The sequence below is a fragment of the Anser brachyrhynchus genome (assembly GCF_964034855.1).
Source record: "Anser brachyrhynchus genome assembly, chromosome: 6".
In the NCBI taxonomy this organism is placed as follows: Eukaryota; Metazoa; Chordata; class Aves; order Anseriformes; family Anatidae; genus Anser; species Anser brachyrhynchus.
Genome location: NC_137700.1, coordinates 21072477 through 21090277, shown reverse-complemented (window position 1 = coordinate 21090277; position 17801 = coordinate 21072477). Strand labels below are relative to the sequence as shown.

General features: G+C 43.8%; 1 protein-coding gene across 18 annotated transcripts in view; it reads right to left on the bottom strand.

The window, feature by feature from the left end:
• Positions 1-17801, bottom strand: part of LOC308197640 (uncharacterized protein) — a 628187-nt gene that overhangs the window by 573305 nt on the left and 37081 nt on the right. For all 18 annotated transcript variants that reach the window (XR_013953160.1, XR_013953161.1, XR_013953162.1 and 15 more), the window contains exon 3: positions 595-644. The gene's annotated coding sequence lies outside the window, so the exon portion shown is untranslated. The remainder of the gene's footprint in view (positions 1-594; positions 645-17801) is intronic.

The window sequence follows — 17801 nt, the reverse complement described above, 5'->3', positions numbered from 1 at the left end:
ATGTATTGGGTGTCAGACCTCTCACACAAAGCTAGTTTTGCCTTGATTCTCTCTGTGGTCTGTCATCAAGCACAAGCGATAATTTCAGACCCAACAAAGCACGAGCTGATATTCATCTTATGACTACACAGATTTTTTTCTTTCATCACATTTCAAGGTGAATAACAAATAACAGGAGTTAACTGCACATGCTTTACTAATGGCTTCTCCGTGGATAGCACAGGTTTCCTTTAGTGCAGAACATCAGCAATAAGCTTCCAACACTGTGACATATTTAACTGCTGTTTTATTCAGGTTATGCCAGGCCCTTATTGTACAAAACCAGAAGCAATCGGGCCAAACAAAATAAAATTACACAACTTAAAAGGCTTAATAGTCTTTGTCAGAGAGCTTCTGAGAAAGCCATGGGCTTTGGAGGAGCTCGTTCAGTGTTATTGGCATATTAATTGCTAAGAGGCATGGATGGTTCGGCACGACTTGTCTGTAGGAATCATTTCAAAAGCCACTTGTTTCAGATTCGACTCAAAGGGGATTTTTAATAAACAACCTGACTGTTTAATAACCACAAAAACAAAGAATGATACTCAAACCTACCATTGTCTGTTCACTTTGTGTTTCCTCAGTTTCTTGGTGGCGTTTGGTCACTGTGGGAGGAAAAAGGAAAGAATAAGAATTAAGCAAGCTTTAAACCTGAGGCCATATTCTGCTTCTGCACTGGTCAAAATCCGCAACAGCCCCCGTGAGATCAGCAACATGCATACAAACAAGATTAATGCTGGATGCTTTCAGATAGATTTAATACTGTTCTGGGTGGGTAGAGGTTTTCATTTGAATAATATTTTCTTTATCTAGCCTTAGAGCAAAGAATGCAACCACAAACAAGGTGGTGATTGGGATGAAAACGCATTTGAACTTTTTGACACATAACCAAAAATAATAAAGGCCTAATTACAATTTAACAGCTTTTGTGAGAAACAAGACGTCACATTTTAACTACACTACTAAATAACTACAGCCATTAACATGCACTGTAAGTCCCACCCCTCTTCCTTTCATTTCGGAATCTGAAAACAACAAATTAGGGATGGTAATGAGAAAAATGTTTACAGGGTTTTTACTAAATCTACTAGGCATTTCAAATTATATTTGGGCTCAGTGTTCCTGTGTAATTCCATTACTTATTCACCCTTACTTGGTGGCTTCCTGAAAGATTTCTGGGTTTAAGATTATTTTTTTAAAAGCCCGTGCCTGGTTTAAGAGTTTAACACAGACATGCTCCCCAGTTGAGCTGAAGATTTACTCGGAAGCAGACTTACTGCAGCCCTCAGCAGCCTGAGGCTTGCACCTCTGCTCGAGGGAGCCCACTTCAGGGTGGCTGCACACTGTAGCTCCAAGTACACTCGCAGGCAACTCTTCTCCACTGAAGCTAATGAAAGCAAGTCACAATCTTTCTAGATTCTGTAAGAGTAAAGACTAAACAGCAGTGCAAAACAAAGAGCCTTGCTACCATGCAATATCCAGTCTCCAAAGCTTCTTGTTTATTCTGCATCAGTCCAAACTAAATCACTCACCCTTGGGCTTCTCTACATAGCCCAAGAACATATTTATTCCTACACAGCGTGCAGATTAATAATTGTATGCACTATGTGAACTCCCACTTATGCTAGGAAAAAATAATAGCATCCAAGCACTGCAAGTAGTTTGAGCCAGTAGTTTATTTTGCACATTGCAATGATTTTGGAAATTATTTACTAAACTCTGTGGCTGTCACACCCACAGAAGGGTATGTTAGTTTGCTTGGCATCAGCATGAGTTTAAGACAAAAGATGCTGTTTTCCTAAAAGCAGAATAATGAAGAAAAGACAAAGGATAAACCAAAGTACATTAACTCTATACTCCTCAAGAACCATCTCCTTGACTTTCTGTTAAAATGGCTCCACATACCCTCCAGAAGCTCAGTGGGACTTCATGAAAATGAGAAGCTTCACCTTGACTTCATCCTGTTTGAAGGCCTAGCCTCCCCTGGCCACCTCTTGCAAGGCTGTTAACGTTTCTCCCCATTAACCACCCCAAACAACAGAACTGCTCCATCCCCCTTCTTGCCACCTCCGATTCACTGCGCTCCCACCGCAATGAGCGGGCATGTTTTGCCTCCCTCTCCCACCAATTTCTTTTCTGAACTGCTGTGCAAAGCGTTACAGGGCTATTAAATGTGCACTCCTCCCAACTACAACAATGATACGACACCACAAGCAGCAAAACTGGGGAGGGGGCAACTGATTTTTTCTTGTAATTGTCTTTCTGCTAACCAGTTATTTAGGCAAGCACTCAAGTAGGGACCTTTAATGCAATTTGTTGGTGGCCTCAAGTCATACAGCTAAAGCGGGAGAGCCACAGGATCTGCATGCAGCCAGCACTTCCCTGTCTTCATGGCAGCGACCTATCCTGCATCCTCCATGGGCAGGCAGTTTTATTTCAGCTTTCATCAACACAAAATTAAAACAGAATGGATGTGGGAGTTCAGTGTTAAAGATAGCATTTTGGGGGCACACACCATTTAATATCAAAGATTAAAGTCTTCCACAAATTAAACAAATATCACTTACCCATCCCTCAACAACACTGAGCATCCCTCTCTCCCAAAACATCTGAAATAGAGCCCTTTAAAGATTACACAGTGGAAAGCTCAGGAAAAACATCTGATATGTTTTCATCCTCCAAAACTTCAGCTATCAACATAGCTATCTACTGATGCTAAAACAAGTTCAACCACTAATGTGCAGGAATTGAGAGCCTCAGATTAATCCTTCCAGTTATGTTCATTAACTCAGGCTCGATTCCATCTTTTCGCTAGCTTAGCAAAAACCTCCACCTCCAGACGTAGAGTCCCAATCAATCTAACTTTGACAATGCATATCTTTGTTTCAGCCTTGTCTTTTTTCTTCCCTTTTTTTTTTTTTAACTCTACAATTCCCAGATTTGTAACACTTCTAAAATTCTACCTGTTGCAACAGAACTCAAGCACCAAGTTCAGCCTGCCACCTCCCAGCAGCTTTCCTCCAAAAATCCCCATGGGCTTCCACAGATCTCCAATTAATTCCCAGTCTCCCTTGCCCTGCTAGCAAGGGCCCCTGTGGGCTCCTAAAACTGCATTGGATATTTAACAGGCAATTCAAGTTTTCAGGAAAAGTGAAGTCGAACTGTCTGAATTTAGCCTGATGGTAACACATCACTCTGAATTTCCCCCAAAGCCTAATTTTCAAAATGATGGCAGCGGGTAGCTGAACATGCCAGGATGAAAGCTAGACAATGGCATTTCCTCAGGGCTCCTTCAGCTCGGTGCTCAGCCAAAACTGCTCTCAGTGTTATAACTGCCAGACCCGTCCTGAGGCATCCCACGGCACCACCAGGGTCACAGGACAAGAGGCTTTTGGGGGGTGCCCCATTCTTCCCTTACCTTCAGAAGATGGGCAAAACAGGGGATTTTGCCCCTTTGACACAGCTTTTGTCCTCATTGGGTCAAGCAGAACCAAATCTAGACATACCTGCTCCGTCTATGAGTACCAGGGAGAAGGACTCCAACTGCACCTCCCACCCACCTGAGTGGGCTTTGCGCCAGGCTCTGCAGAGATGGCTTTCCTTCCTACAGAAGTGAGTGGCCAAGACGACGGTTTAGGCCGCAACCTCGATAACGATGCTTCTCAGCAGCATCAGGACAACTGGATTGCTAGAAAATCCTGGTTATACAGAGTATTTTGAAGTTTTGAAATACCATAGCCAACAACAACAACAAAAAAAATGTATTAAACAGTCCATGCAGTTTCATCTTAATGCTGAACTCAACGAATCATCAGCAGATTCTGCTTAGCATATAAATCCAGGATGCCACTCACATCTTCCCTCTTCCAGAAGCCAGAAACAATGATCTCATTCTGATTAGACAGAATGTAAGAAACAGCTGAAAGGGAACAGACTTTTCTGACATGCTAGAGTAAGGCAGAGGCTTCCACATACACCACCCAGAAGAGCTCAGCACCATCCCCAGGACGGTCTGGAGCCTCTCTACAAGGACCAAGGCACAGTTGGGCGAGAGGCTGGGGCATCAGGGTGGCAATGAGCCTCTTCCTGCACCTTCCCAATGTGAGAACAGCAAAGCCACAGGCTCAAAGCTGACACTGCCATGCTCATACCAGCACAAAGATCCAAAGATCTCGGTCACTTTGCCACCGTCAGGAGGCTGCTCAAGTGGGAAAGGAGCTCACAGTCTTGAAGGGAAAGCACTCACAGGATCAGAGCTGAAGTGTATTTACTGCTACAGCAGGCTGAGTAAAACTTGGAGTTGACCAAGTGGTTCCTGAAAAATGCACGTTTCAACAAAGAATATTTCTTTGAACACCGACTTTCTTTCCTTTTTCCTCTGACTATATAATTTGACGGTGAGAGTTTAGGAGGAACAAACTACCTTGGCACTGCAGCTTCAGGTGCTGTGCTGCTATGGCCAATCTTTACTTCAGGCTCCAGAAGAGATTTCATTAGAATAGACTTAGGAAAGAAATCTCTGCTCTTTTTCACCACCAAATGCTCCTTAGGATAAATAACTGCAGGGGTGTTACAGCAGCGTCCCACAACTCCCTTGCTAACAGGCAGTACCACAACAAGTGTGAGGAAGCTGAGAAATGGTGTTAGGGACCGTGGCTGGTCCTGCTGGATCCCAGAGCAGCATCCCATCCCACTGCAGAGCCTACTCGTAGTACTTAGTGCTTTTCTGGAGATGCATCAGACTCATGTTTCTGTGCCAGGGATGATAAAGGTTATGCTGAGATGCTCATAGGCAAAGGACAACAAGTCTCCCTTCCCTGCATACTTCCACAGCTCACAAGTTACTCCGATTCCAGTCATCTGTTCAGGGGAAAGACCAACTCCTTAATTTAAGTTACTTTTTTCTGGCAAAAGGTAAGCAAGCAGAGGCAGAACAACCGGGCCCTGCCATAGAGGAGCTCACACAAGTTAAAGCAGCTTGGCAAGAATGAAACACGTCGTTTGTAAATGCACAGAAGGGGAGAAGTACCCAAAAAAACAGTGCTGTGGGCTGGGAAGGACCAAACCAGCTGCTCTGCAGGCAGGGAGCATCCCTGCAGCCTCTCAAAGTGCCCTGGGGACCTGGAGCGGACTGCTGCTGGGAGACGAGAGAGCACAGGGGTATAAACCACCCCTGTGCCTGATTATACATGTCAAAGTGTAGGAATCATACCTTGAAAATCACTGAAGGCTGAATTCTGCTTCTGTTCTGAGCTCTCCACATGCAAAGAGGAAGACAAAAATACTTGAAAATTCATTTTAAAAAGGTGCTGAAAAGTTATTTTTACTAAAACCAATGGAACTAAGTACCTGAAAAACGTGATGGTGCTGAAATAGAAAAAAAAAAACACTGCAAAACAGCTGTAAACATCTGGTGGGTAACAGAATCAAGAAAAAGCACAGGCTCAGAGAACTAATCCTGCCAGAGAGCATATTCTATTTAATAGAGTTATAAAACTAAGGGCTGAGGGGAAAACTCGTATTTACCTACACTGAATAGTCTCAAGAAGTCATACTTGAAATTAATTCAAGCTGATGGTGAAACACGGTTATCAGTCTAAAAGCTACACAGAAAACTACAAAGTATTGTAATACATGCAAAATGCAGAAAAATGAAAATGTTTATGCTCTTGTGGTTTTGTTTTCTTGTTTGTTTTAATAAACCTAATCACCTGGAAAAGAAGCAATGGAACTTGATGTTAAATTAGTAGGTGTTGCAGGGTTAGGCAAAGGAGGGAGAAGAAAGGGACCTAGAAATAGAAACACTGGTTGAAATGAAATAAAGACATCAGTGGAACAAAGGGAAAATGCTTTTTCTCTGAAATCAACATCAATTTTGCCAGGATCGAGATTATGTCAGTACAGAGAAGACAATAATTTGTTGCGACTTTGCAGTGTTGCACACTTTAGATATGAAAATAAGCTGATCAAATTCAGGCTGAGACTGTACAGGGATTGAAGAGCATCAGAAAGAGATAGCACTGTCATGCTGACCCAGTACCGCCAAACCAAGTCTCTCTCGTAATTCTTCGCGCTGTTTCCAGGATCACAACGCCAGCATACAAAAAGCTGCAACATAAGCAACACAAAGCTTGTTGGAAGAAACGTCTTGGAGAGCTCTCTTCAGTTTGACTCTGCTCTGGAGGCCAATGATCACACAGCAGAGACAATGCATCCACTAACACCTGACAGGTTTTGTTGCTTCGTGGTGTATTAATATCATTTTAGGGGCCATTGGATGAAGAAAACACAGGAACCATTTGGGACTCCAGGGAAAGCTTCGTGATTGTGTCATCTATCAGGCAACAGGACAGTCTCACGAGTAAAGCTACTCAAGCCCCAACACTTATTTTCTGTTCCAGCAGTTTCAAATGCTGCAAGAAAGGAAAATGCACATTCTCATTTTTCTTAGAGGCCATTGGCCCAAGTACACTCCAGTGTCCTTCTATATCTTTAATTCGTAAAATTCTTCAAGAAGAGGCAGCTGGGAGAATGCAGAAAGGGTGGGGACAGGGGAGAGGAAAAAGTAAAGAACAAACTAAATCCAAGGAAAGAAAAATTGAATGACTCGTTAAAAGCCAGATCAGCATCTATCCCACACCACTGCGCCACCATTCACTGCACAACTGAATTGTGTGCTGCATGGTGCTCTACATTTAGAGACCTTTCCTGCGCAAACAACTGTGGTTTTGAAGCATTTTTGAGAATTGCCTTGAAAATTTATGATGCACTCAGCAGTTTGTCTCAATCTGCGAGATGAAAGCTTGGGGACAAAAAGGGGACTTCACTGAACTCGGTGTCACAAGGCAGATCTGTTTTTCTAGGGGGTAAAGAGAGTTCCTAACTGATAGCACCATGTTCGGATGTGCAGAGAATACCTTATTACAGGAACAAAAAGCAGTCTGGACTGCTGCATTTTTCACAACTGCAGCGATGCCGAGAGCAATTCCTTTTTTCTTTGTCTTGAACACCTCGGAATAAAGAGAGCTAAAATAGAAATTTTATCTGAAGTTATGAAACCAAACTAATTGCAACAGAAAGCGATGCTGCAAGGGGATTTTAAGATGCAGTAGAACATGCCTAGAAGCAGGAAGAGAATTAAGTGCTCTTTACCATCGTGAGTTTCATGGCTAGCATCTCCTTGAAGGATACATAGCTGGAAACCCACCAGCTCACAGGTACCATCCTGTGGAGCTGTCCACCTCCTGCTGTCCCATGGGAACAGATTTTGGCACTGAAGAATGCAGAGTCAAATCAGTGAACACAACCGACCAGCTATACGTGCCTCCCCCAAGGCAATGTTCTAGCCAGAGAAAGAAACAGAGGTCCCACAGAAAAAAAAGGAGCTCCTATCAAACTTGAAAGGCAGTTCTTGGCTGAGACACCCGTCCAGGTGAACTTCTCAGTCAATTATCTTCAAGCTCCAGTGAGAAAGACAGCACGAACTTTTCATCTGACACACTGCACGTTGGATTTCCCAGAATTAAATCTGGCTTGAGTTAGAACATCTTACAGAAAAACAGGGCAATTAGTTACTCAAAAACACTGATAGAAAATCCTCTACGATGAAGATAGTTGTGCCAAATCTTAATTATTCACCCAGTGGGTGGGTGGGGGGTTGGAAATCACCAACTGAACCATCAAATATCTGTTCCCTTGGAGACAGTTACAGACCATTACCCAGTCACCCTTTGAGTTCCCTTTTGTTAACCCCAGACTGAGCTGCTCAGGCTTTTTAAGGCAGCTCCAGCCACTTCCCCCATGCAGCCCCGACTTCTCCGAGCTCCCCTGTCCCCCCACTGAGCAGGGCATGGGGCACACGGAGCACCAAAGTCTTCCCGTGCCATGTCCTGCACACACAGCTACGAGTCGCACAGGCTGATCTTTTCCTCACCTCACTTCAGCCCTACTGCAAGGCACATTATGGCCGATTTGCCAAACCACCCAGCCTGCTCCCAGCCAATGATTTGATCTCCTCGATATTTATCGCTTCAATTTTCTGCCAGATTAGAAGCTTACAGATGGCAATTATCAGTGCCATCTGAAAATTGCTATTGCTAATGATCCTACCTACCAGCATTGCTTCCTCCTCAAATCACTGATGTAACCACAAAATAGCACGGAGGCAAGGCAGGAGCTACCCGAAGCTCTGCCAGGAAAACCAGTCCAAGCCTACAGGTTGATGATGATCACATCTAATCACACCCTCTGCAGTCCCACCGGTCCAGCTGCTTTTGATGCGTTTAATATTGGCTGGTTGGTTTCTTAATCAGAATATCATGACGTTAACATCCCATAGATAAGTATACTGTATCATCATCATTAGTTTTATCATCTGTGATCCGTTTTGTGGGTTTTATGTGTTGGTTTTTTTAGATGCATTTTCTACCCCTCTGTGTCATAAGACGTTACTTCCAGGGCTTGCATTCAACACTCAAAAACTTGTATCAGAAGTTTGGGTAATCAGCAAATCTACATTAACTCCTGAAATACCTTTTTTCCCCCCACCATGGATGTGAGGCAGTTCACCCCAAACAAAACAGGGGTCAGCTGCAGGAAGCGACAACCGAGCAGCTCACAGCACCCGGGGCCAGCTCACGTACCTGACCCACATGCTCATCCTTGCAGCATGGCCAGAACAGAAAGGAGTTGAGCAGCCCTTCCCTCGATACGACCTCATCATCCAGCTGCTCCCAGGTACAGTTTAGAAATATTAGTTAAGCACGTGCTTCTGCATGGAAACCATCGTTGCTATCTAGTAACAGAACAAGGAGTTTTGTTACAGGAGTTTTCTCCAAACACATGTAACTACAGTCACTAGTGTTGAAAATAAAGAATTTACTTCCCATGTCCCTTTTCTTCCTTGACCAACATCAGCTTGTCTTCTGATAAAGATCTCTTACTTCCTATTTTCCTTTGCTGTTTCAGATATTTGGGAATTTTATTGTCAAAGTATGCTAGATGCAAATTATCAATGCATTTATCTCACTAGTAGGGCATACAATGAGATACTCTTAGGTGGTTCCAAAATATTTATTTTTTCTACGTGCACACCTTCCTATGTGGTTGGCTAACAGTCTTTGCAGCTCTGATGAGCCTTTTATAGCACTAAAAATGTAATTGATTGGGTTTTATTCTATGCACATCACACACGCAATCAAGTTATGATCGTTGTATCTCACCTACGTGGAATTTGCAATTCCATGTTCCATTTGTAGCCTGCCAGAGCAAGGTCTAATGTAGGTTTCGAACTTGTAAGACATAAGAGAAAATTTTCCAGCTCCCCCCCCCCTTTTTTTTTTTTAATTTTAAGAAGGCTCCTGCTTTGCCAAAGAAGTGTCACCATGCTCTTTGGGAGAGCTGGGCACTGCTGGTCCTGACCCCCCCCCCAAGGACCAGTCCCCAAACCCAGCTCAGCCTCTCCTCAAAGAGAGGTCTCCCAGCTTCTGCTGTGCTCCTGCCACCAGGGGAACAAAAAAAATACTCCCAGACCCACCCACAAAAGGGTACTGACCCTCCTTAGCTGCTCAAGCTAAGGACGGGTTTCTGATCAGAACCTCAGACGTGGTGATGCCTTTCCTTACAATGGCAGTCATCGCTCGGGGTGATTCATTCCGACACTGCAACCCAGGGGGTTTATATTCTTTATATTCTAACCACACAAACGTCACTGTCAGGTTTTGGCAACACAGCGCAGCCGCAGCTGTGCCCAGACACGAGCTATCCCAGCCCCTCTAATCTGTTCTTCCAGGCTCACAGCACTGGTGTGTAGATGATGAAAGTTTTTCTTCTCCCTTTTGTGTCTTGACTAATTTTGTTCACAACATCTTAATTTTGCACTGGGTGAACACTCATTAGTTCCATTTCATCCACTTCTGTGCATGTTTAACACTCTCCTGTCTATTCCCTGCCTCACTGCAGAAATCTGCTTGCCAACATGAGCTGAAGGCCAGTTGGATTCACCGTCACCCTCCAGCGGTAACCGGTAACCACAGCATCAAGTCCCTCCTGCAGGCTAGCACACTCCTAGTCTTAAATCTGCAAATATTTCTCACCTAAACTGCTGATACATCTCAGGGTTTTGACAGCAGCACACAGAGCAGCTCCGCAGTAGCTGTCCTCAAAAGCAGAAGGAAAATCCTGAGCTTCATGAACTCATGCAACTTCTGAACTTCATAAAGCACTTTTCACTTATTTACACCCACAGCAGCCCAAATTCACAGCTTTAGATTAGATCCAATGCGGTTTTTATTGAAGGTTAGCTGAGAATTGGAGCACTCAGACTGAGGCACCTTCCCTCGGGTGGGCGCTTGCCACACTCAGCACCCTGCTTCAGCATCTGGTCAGGAGCAGAGGATTTCCCTTTGAAGTCATGACTGATCTTTCATAAAAGGGCAATCCATGAGAAACGTCAACCTGAGTTTCAAAACAGACCTGATCTTTTCCAAATGCAGAGGATTTTTGGACTGAGAAAACACAACTGCTCTACGTGCAATTTGCCACAAAGGGAGGTAAAACAGTCACAAAGTACTGTACAGACCTGCATCCTTCTTAGCATTCATCATTACTCCACAACACACCTCAGAAAAGGTCGCAGATGCCTTTCTGCAGAGCACACTTCCAAAGTGGTTTATGTGACGGGGTCTTACTCTTCACCTACCTTGCTTAGAACAGCAACAATTTAACTCTGGTAATGTCCATGGCATGGACATTACAAAACAAAATGGTAAGGGTGGCCAGCACTTTGTCCCCCAGCAGGATGTTATCCAGATGTTAATGGTGCAGGGAGCAAAGCGGTGCACCTCAGGGGGCTCCGACTTCACGCCTGCCTTGCTAGATGGTGGGGAAGCTGTACAAGAAAATGCAGAATTAGATCTAAACAAGTAGACAAATGCCTGGAGGTGCCCTCAGATAGCCTGGGCAGCTAGCTCCAAACCACGGACGGAGCAGAGGGATCCCTAGCCACCTCTCCTGATGTGTTTTAGACAAGGGCTCAGTCTGCCCCACTGCTAGAAAGTTTCCAGCTCCGTACAAAGGTTTGTTGTCCAGTAGGGCCTTATACAAGCTGAAAAACTGGGAAATGCCAAATTCTTGCTTGAAGCTTGATTTAACTCACTTCCAGGAGTCCTAGCTGAGGCTTTCACACCCTAGCACAGAAATAAAGGGGTGGCCCCAGCATCACAGGAACATGAGCTGCCCACATTTGCCCACACTCCCATCCTGCATCCGTATATAAACTAAAAACTTACTGGTGACCACGTAGATATGAGAAAAAAGTTACAGGCTAGAAAAAGCAACAACCCATAAGCAATAACAATGTAGAAATACAACGGCAATCTCATCTCAGAGCTGAACATATATAGAGTGAAAATAAACCAAAGGGCTCTGCTAAAAGTGACAGTCTAGAGCTGAAAAGGTAAAACAGGAACGGGAAGAAAGACAAAGGGATTTACTGCACATATAGCACTATACTGTTACTTCTTTACTGCAGAATACCAGGGGACTGAAAGAAGATGAACTGTATGTGAGGAGACACAGGCACATTTCTGATGTCACTGACACCACAAAAAGAAAATAGGAAGAGTTTCAGTGAAGACGATAGATAGAAAACCAAAAAAAAATTAAAATTAGTAACATGCACAGGGTTAGTTTTTTTCTTACAACAGCAAAAAAACAATCTGCTATCAGCACCTAAAGACGTCATTGCACAGAACTTACAGGGATGTGCAGGTGAAAAAAATTAACTCAGCTGCTGCAGCTCAGTTCCCCTCCTTCCATGCTCCGACACACTCAGAGCCACCAGAGACCGGCAGACTCCCCCAGCTCAGGGAATTAAAGCCAGGCTTGATGAAAGGCCTGAGCATTGTTAGAAGCTGCCACCGAGACTGACAGATTACTTCTTGGGTTACTAAACCTAAACCTGCAGCAGCTGGAGCGGACAAGCTCACCAAGCTGCCTCTTGCAGGCTGCTGCGCTCCGCGCAGCGCGGGGGCACAGAGCCAGTCCTTGCTCACTGAGCTGTCCCACCGTGCTAATTAGAAAGCACAATAAAAGTTAAATTGCTCGTGTATTACACTGCTATGTGAGTTTGGGGAGGAAGACGTCTTTCATTTAAGAAAACAGGGAGGGAAGAGGCAAAGTTAAGTGTTTTCTTTTTTTTTTTTAAGCCTTGTATTAAAACAGTCCACGGGTTTGAATTAATAATGCGTATGGAAATCAGACTTCGTGATTTCTTGTTGCATTAACCTGCCACTATGTTGCTGGGACCGAATTCAGAGCATTCATTTTGCTATGAGCTTCATTATTGGCATTGTAAGGGAACATCCATTTTTATCAGGAAGAAATCCAGCCCATTGTTCAGCAGAAGAGTAAAATTTATTTTAGTCTCCACATGAACCATATTAGAACAGACTCATTTATTTCCTCGGTGTACGCTGAAAGCCCGTAAGCACTTCACATCTTGTTTGTAACCGGACAGATTTAGCACCCAGCTCTTGCTACACTTTCCTGCCCATCTTCTCACCCTCTTCTGAATTGCAATCACAGGATGAAGACAACACTCAAATGCTACCAACACCACAAAAAGTTTCTGGGGGAAAAAATAACAGTAACTTTTTTAAAAAAAAATCAGCATTAATGTCTCAGGAAACCTAACCACTACTACTTTTATGATCTAGAGCAGCACATATTTTATTATCTAGACCACAGATAGAAGCTTCATACTTTTTCCAGCCTAAACTTGAATGAAAGGTTTGTTTTAAAACAAGGAGGCAGAAAAACATAGGGAGGAAAACTCATGAGAGTTCCTGAGCCCAGGAAAAGCACAGTAGGCAAAGGCCAAATATCAGAAAAAAATCTCAAATCCCTGTGAAACTGCTCCTGAGGACAACTCCCTGACCAGGGTGGCTGAACAAAGCGCAGCTCACATTTTCATTTATACAAGTTCTGGTCAGGTTAACAGTTCGAACAAGGCCCCAAAGTGCCATAAACCTACAGATGTGTGCAATTTTATCACCATGGGTAGAACATGAAATTAAATGATCAGTTTTTAGAAATTAAGTTAAGTGCTCACCTCCAGACCAAGGACTTAACTGAGGTCAGCCCAAGAATTAGGCTGTGGATGCTACCTACCCTGTGTGAGGGTTGCTGATTTCCTTTGGCTTTCAATGTATCAGGGGACTCAATACCCAAATTTCTGAAGCCTGCTTTAAAATCTGTTGTAGTTTGCTACCACACCACGCAGCCCTGACTTCGCTACATTTCTTTAAGCACACCGCTTCAGACACTGGGCTTTTCTTCCTTAGAATAAAGAGAAAGGCTGTTAGACTAAATGAATACTTTCAGAAGTCTCTTCTGCGGCGTCCAGTCACTCACGCCGAGTTCCAGCTTCTCCTGCAGCCTGCAGGAGGCGATACGCCTGCTCCTCGCCCTGCCACAGCCCCGTCCAGCTGCTCACCGGTGCGCTGGGAAGGGCATGGCCTGGGAGGAGCTGATCCATCCAGCTCTCGGGAACGGGAGACATCCATCCTGGTCCGTCTTGCAGAGTAAGTTGATGGGATTTAGAGTATAACTCAGGCTGTGGGAAGAACTTGGACAGTTTCACAGCAATTCAAACCGGTAATTGCTGGCTGCCCCTTTCCATTTCACTTGCCACACTGCTGCCTGTGCCCACCAATTAACACCTGAGGAAGCCCATCACAACAAACCTCTTCAAAGCATTTACGCTGTTCTAACTTCGTTGCACAAGACCAGCTGTGTATTTTTGTTTTTCAAACCACTGTTCTTCCCTACACCTTGCTCAGAGAGAAGCAAGCTGAAAATTCGGCTAAAGAAGCAAAGAAGCCAGAGGGGCAGCAGGAGAAGTGTGCATGAGGCAGATTGTTGATGGCAAACAGGTGAGGTGCTCCCCCTGACTCCTTGGCTGATTGCTGACTTGATTGCAGGTTGGAGTTAGCAGGGGGGGTCTTGTCAGGGCCCAAGCATTAGCAAGAGGCAGAGGCTTTTTAGCTGACTGCATGACAGGCTTTGCTTTTAATCACTGCCAGATGACAGCCAACTGCCAAGCCTCATCACAAGCCCAGCCTCGGCTAAAAGCTTTGAAAGCCCAAGGAGCCAGACAGCACAAGAAGGGGAGACGATGCTGGGGCCTTTAAGTCCATGTTTTGGGGAGTTACCCTCGGGAGCTGGGACAAAACAGGAGAGGGGCCTTACAACGTGGGCAGCAATGGAGGTGGCCAAGAAGGGCTGAGGTGATAAACGGCAATTTGTGTTTCCAGACAGAAGCGATGGGTCCGTGTGACTTGCTAACAGGTACTTACATAAACGCCCAAAGAGGGGAAAAGAGAGGAGCGGCTGAGAGGGTGCCCTGGGAGAGCTGGAGAGCCACAATGCAAGCCCTGCACGCTGATAACACCAGTTTCAAACCTGTATCATCTGGGTAACTTTCAAACAATTAAGTGATGTGTGTTAAAATGAACATTAAAGTGCAGAGGAAAGATTTTTCTGAAGCAAACAGGAGGACCCTGTCCTTATTGTATGTCTTTTACTAGTATTACGCTAGTCTTCTGGAACAGGCAACACCAAAACCAGGATTTACAACACTTCACAGGTATTTCCAGGCACCTGCCAAGCCTCCCTCAGCTGTTTGGATATCCATGTTTTGTCCATTTCTTTTCTCCTCTCAAGGCGTCAGTTACAGGGCTCACATTTTCTACACTAGCACAAAGCTCTATTCCACAGCTCTGCCTTCAACAAAACATGCACATTTTCTTATTTGCTACAACAAATGGTTTGGCGTAGCAAAATAAATGACTGACAATATACAAGCAATGCTGTTCCGACTCCACTTCAAATGCCAGCTGAAACCTGTGTTTTATTGTTTGCTCCCACATACAATACCTGGAGAAAATTAACACTTCCAATAACAGTTAGCTACCTTGAGGCAAAGCAGAAGTGCAAAATAAATACAAGTGTCATTCAAAAATGGCAAATACTAGCTTTAAGATGACTGCTTTCTAGCTCCTTTGTACTTTTCCTTACCTTTTAAAAAATAGCACAGAAAGTCTCAAATGCTGTGGGTCAAATTACTGCCTGCAATGTCATTGCAACTTGGACACAATCGTTAAAACGCACAACTAAAAGGTACAACACTTGCTCTTAGAGTAAATTCAGGTTAAAGTTTCCAGCCGCAGCAGACATGAGGAGCTTGGGTCTCTGCCATGCAATGCCTGGGCACATGCCCAAGCCACTTCACTTGGGACAGAAAGGACACAAGGATAACCAGCGTCGCTACGATAACTGCACTGCTACAGAAAGCAAGAGTATTCACACACCCAGATATTGATTCAAAACATGCATGCCCTCGCAGACCCACCCGCAGGAACCATCCGCTGGAGCAGGAGTACAGCTTTCTTTTTTTTTTCTTCTGGCAGCAAACAGCAATGAGCATATCCTACCACCAGGGGATTTTTTTTTTTGCAAGTACCAGCACTGCACGTTCTCCTAGCTGCACACCATGGTAGAGTTGAGAAGTAAGGGTTACTTCATCTTGCCAACAGTTCACACTGGCTAGCTCTTCTCCACCGTTCACTGTGCCCTTGGGCAGAGTTCTAAATCATGTGGGCATTAAAAAGGTAGAGCAAGAAAAGCACCAAGTTCACCACTGTGTCTCATTTCTCCCCCACTTCCATTTGATATGGGCCATATATAATGGTAAGACTGTATTTGATGTCATTATTTCTTAAACTGAGCCATGGTGAGGCATTATCAACAAGATTTTATTGTTTTCCATGAGGATCTCAAAAGTTTATCAAAAAGTCAGCATTACTTCAAAAAGAGAATCCACAGCAGCTGCTAAATAGGCTCAGAACTTGCAGGCTACTGGGGGGAAAAAAGATTAAGTATTTGAGGTGTGTTTTTTTTCAGTTGCCATTTCTTATGCTTTTCAGGAGCTAAGCACCAGCTTTTACTGGACAAGTTTTTATCTAGTTTAAGACAATCATTTGTTATTCAGTTATTTATTTATTTTTAATTAGTACTTGAAGGCTGTGGTCAGATAAGATACAGAAATACTTATCTTGGTTATGGCTATGAGTGTAAGAGGTCACTGAGCTCTGGGAAATGCAGATTTAAAAGTACCTGCTGTAGCCCCTTAAAGCCAGGAACCCTCCTGGCTAATGGGATAGCACTACCATGAGGGCGATGTGCAGAAAGCCAGAGGTAACATCATCTTGGTAAATGCAGGGATGGGATAAAGATGGCCAGAGAAATCCTGTTACTGGTCTTTTCAGTGTACCGAGACACACACACCAGAGCAAGACTTCCTCACGTGCAGCTGAAGAAAGCAGAAGCCTGGTTTAGCCTGATTTTTGCATTACACGGATTTTTTTTTTGTCTGCTAATAAACATCAAGAACAAAACAATAAACATCAAGAACATTTAGAACAAAAACAATAAACATCAAGAACAAAGTTCTGAGACTGAACTCAATTATTTGACTTAAGCCAGTAAATTTGCCTTCTGGATTTCAGTGGATTTAGAGGAAACACCATTGCCTACTTGTATTTCTTTTATAGCTGCACACTGCTGCAAAGGTTTCCTCAAATCGGTTCTCCACAGCATAGCACAGACTTCTCATGGAGGAGGTTGAAGCTCACTGTGACATAACGAGTTTCATTACAGAGCAGCCAAAGACACACCACCTCACTGTTTGTGAGGGCACAATTCTTGCTAACACTTCTCCAGGTAGCTGCTGCCTTGCACAAGGTCTGCCTTCCTTTACTCTTACTCCAGTACTTAAAGACACCAAAAACAGGCTGATAATCTGAAGTTCCTTCCTTCACTAGAGATACCACAGTAACATTACTACAAACAGAGGAAAAATGCTATCAAGACAGAACTCAGATTTTAACAAATAGCCCCCAAAAATATTTAAAATTTTCGCTCAAAACCTTGTAATGAATTGCAGCCCTTCAACAGCAGCCCCTTCGATCCTGCAAGTGGTTTCCTATTGTGCACAGAATATGGAAGTGTGCCTCAGCAGAGCTCTGGTAACGTCCTCGCTTCCCCATGGACAAATGACTGAAGAGAGCAGGGGAGATTTTGCACAGCCTGGAAGAACTTCCTTTGCCTTTCTGGATAAGAGTCTCAAGCACGGCAGGTTTGCTTGTGTGTTCCCACAGAAAGCCCTCCAAAATCCTTTAAAAAGGCAGAGCTGGCATAGAGGTTAGAGACCAAAATTTTCAATTTCTGTTTCTCCTACGATGCACAGAAGTAAAATCGAACATTTCCTTTAATGGGAATAATACAGTGACGAATTCAGACCAGACTCCACCATGTTAATAATTTGACCCTAGCAAATAGATATTAGTTCTGCCAATCAAAAAGTACAACAGATATCTCCAGAAACTCGTGTTTTCTCATTAGTCCCGTATCTACCAAGCTGATCAGCTGACAGAGAAACACACCTTTAAGACAACCACTTCCAAACAGCAAGAACTTCTTCTGAATCCTATTAAAAAATACTAAGTCTAGCTTGACTTATCTTGGTATCTTTAACCTTGAATTATAAAGGTTCTCAAAACTATCATCTAAAGGATGTTTTATTACAGCAGGAGACATTATTACTACACAATATCCTGGCCACCATTACAAATGAGTAAAGTCTCATTATTTTTGAACGTTAACCTTTCTAAATGCATTTCTAGGCAGCATCGGCACAGACT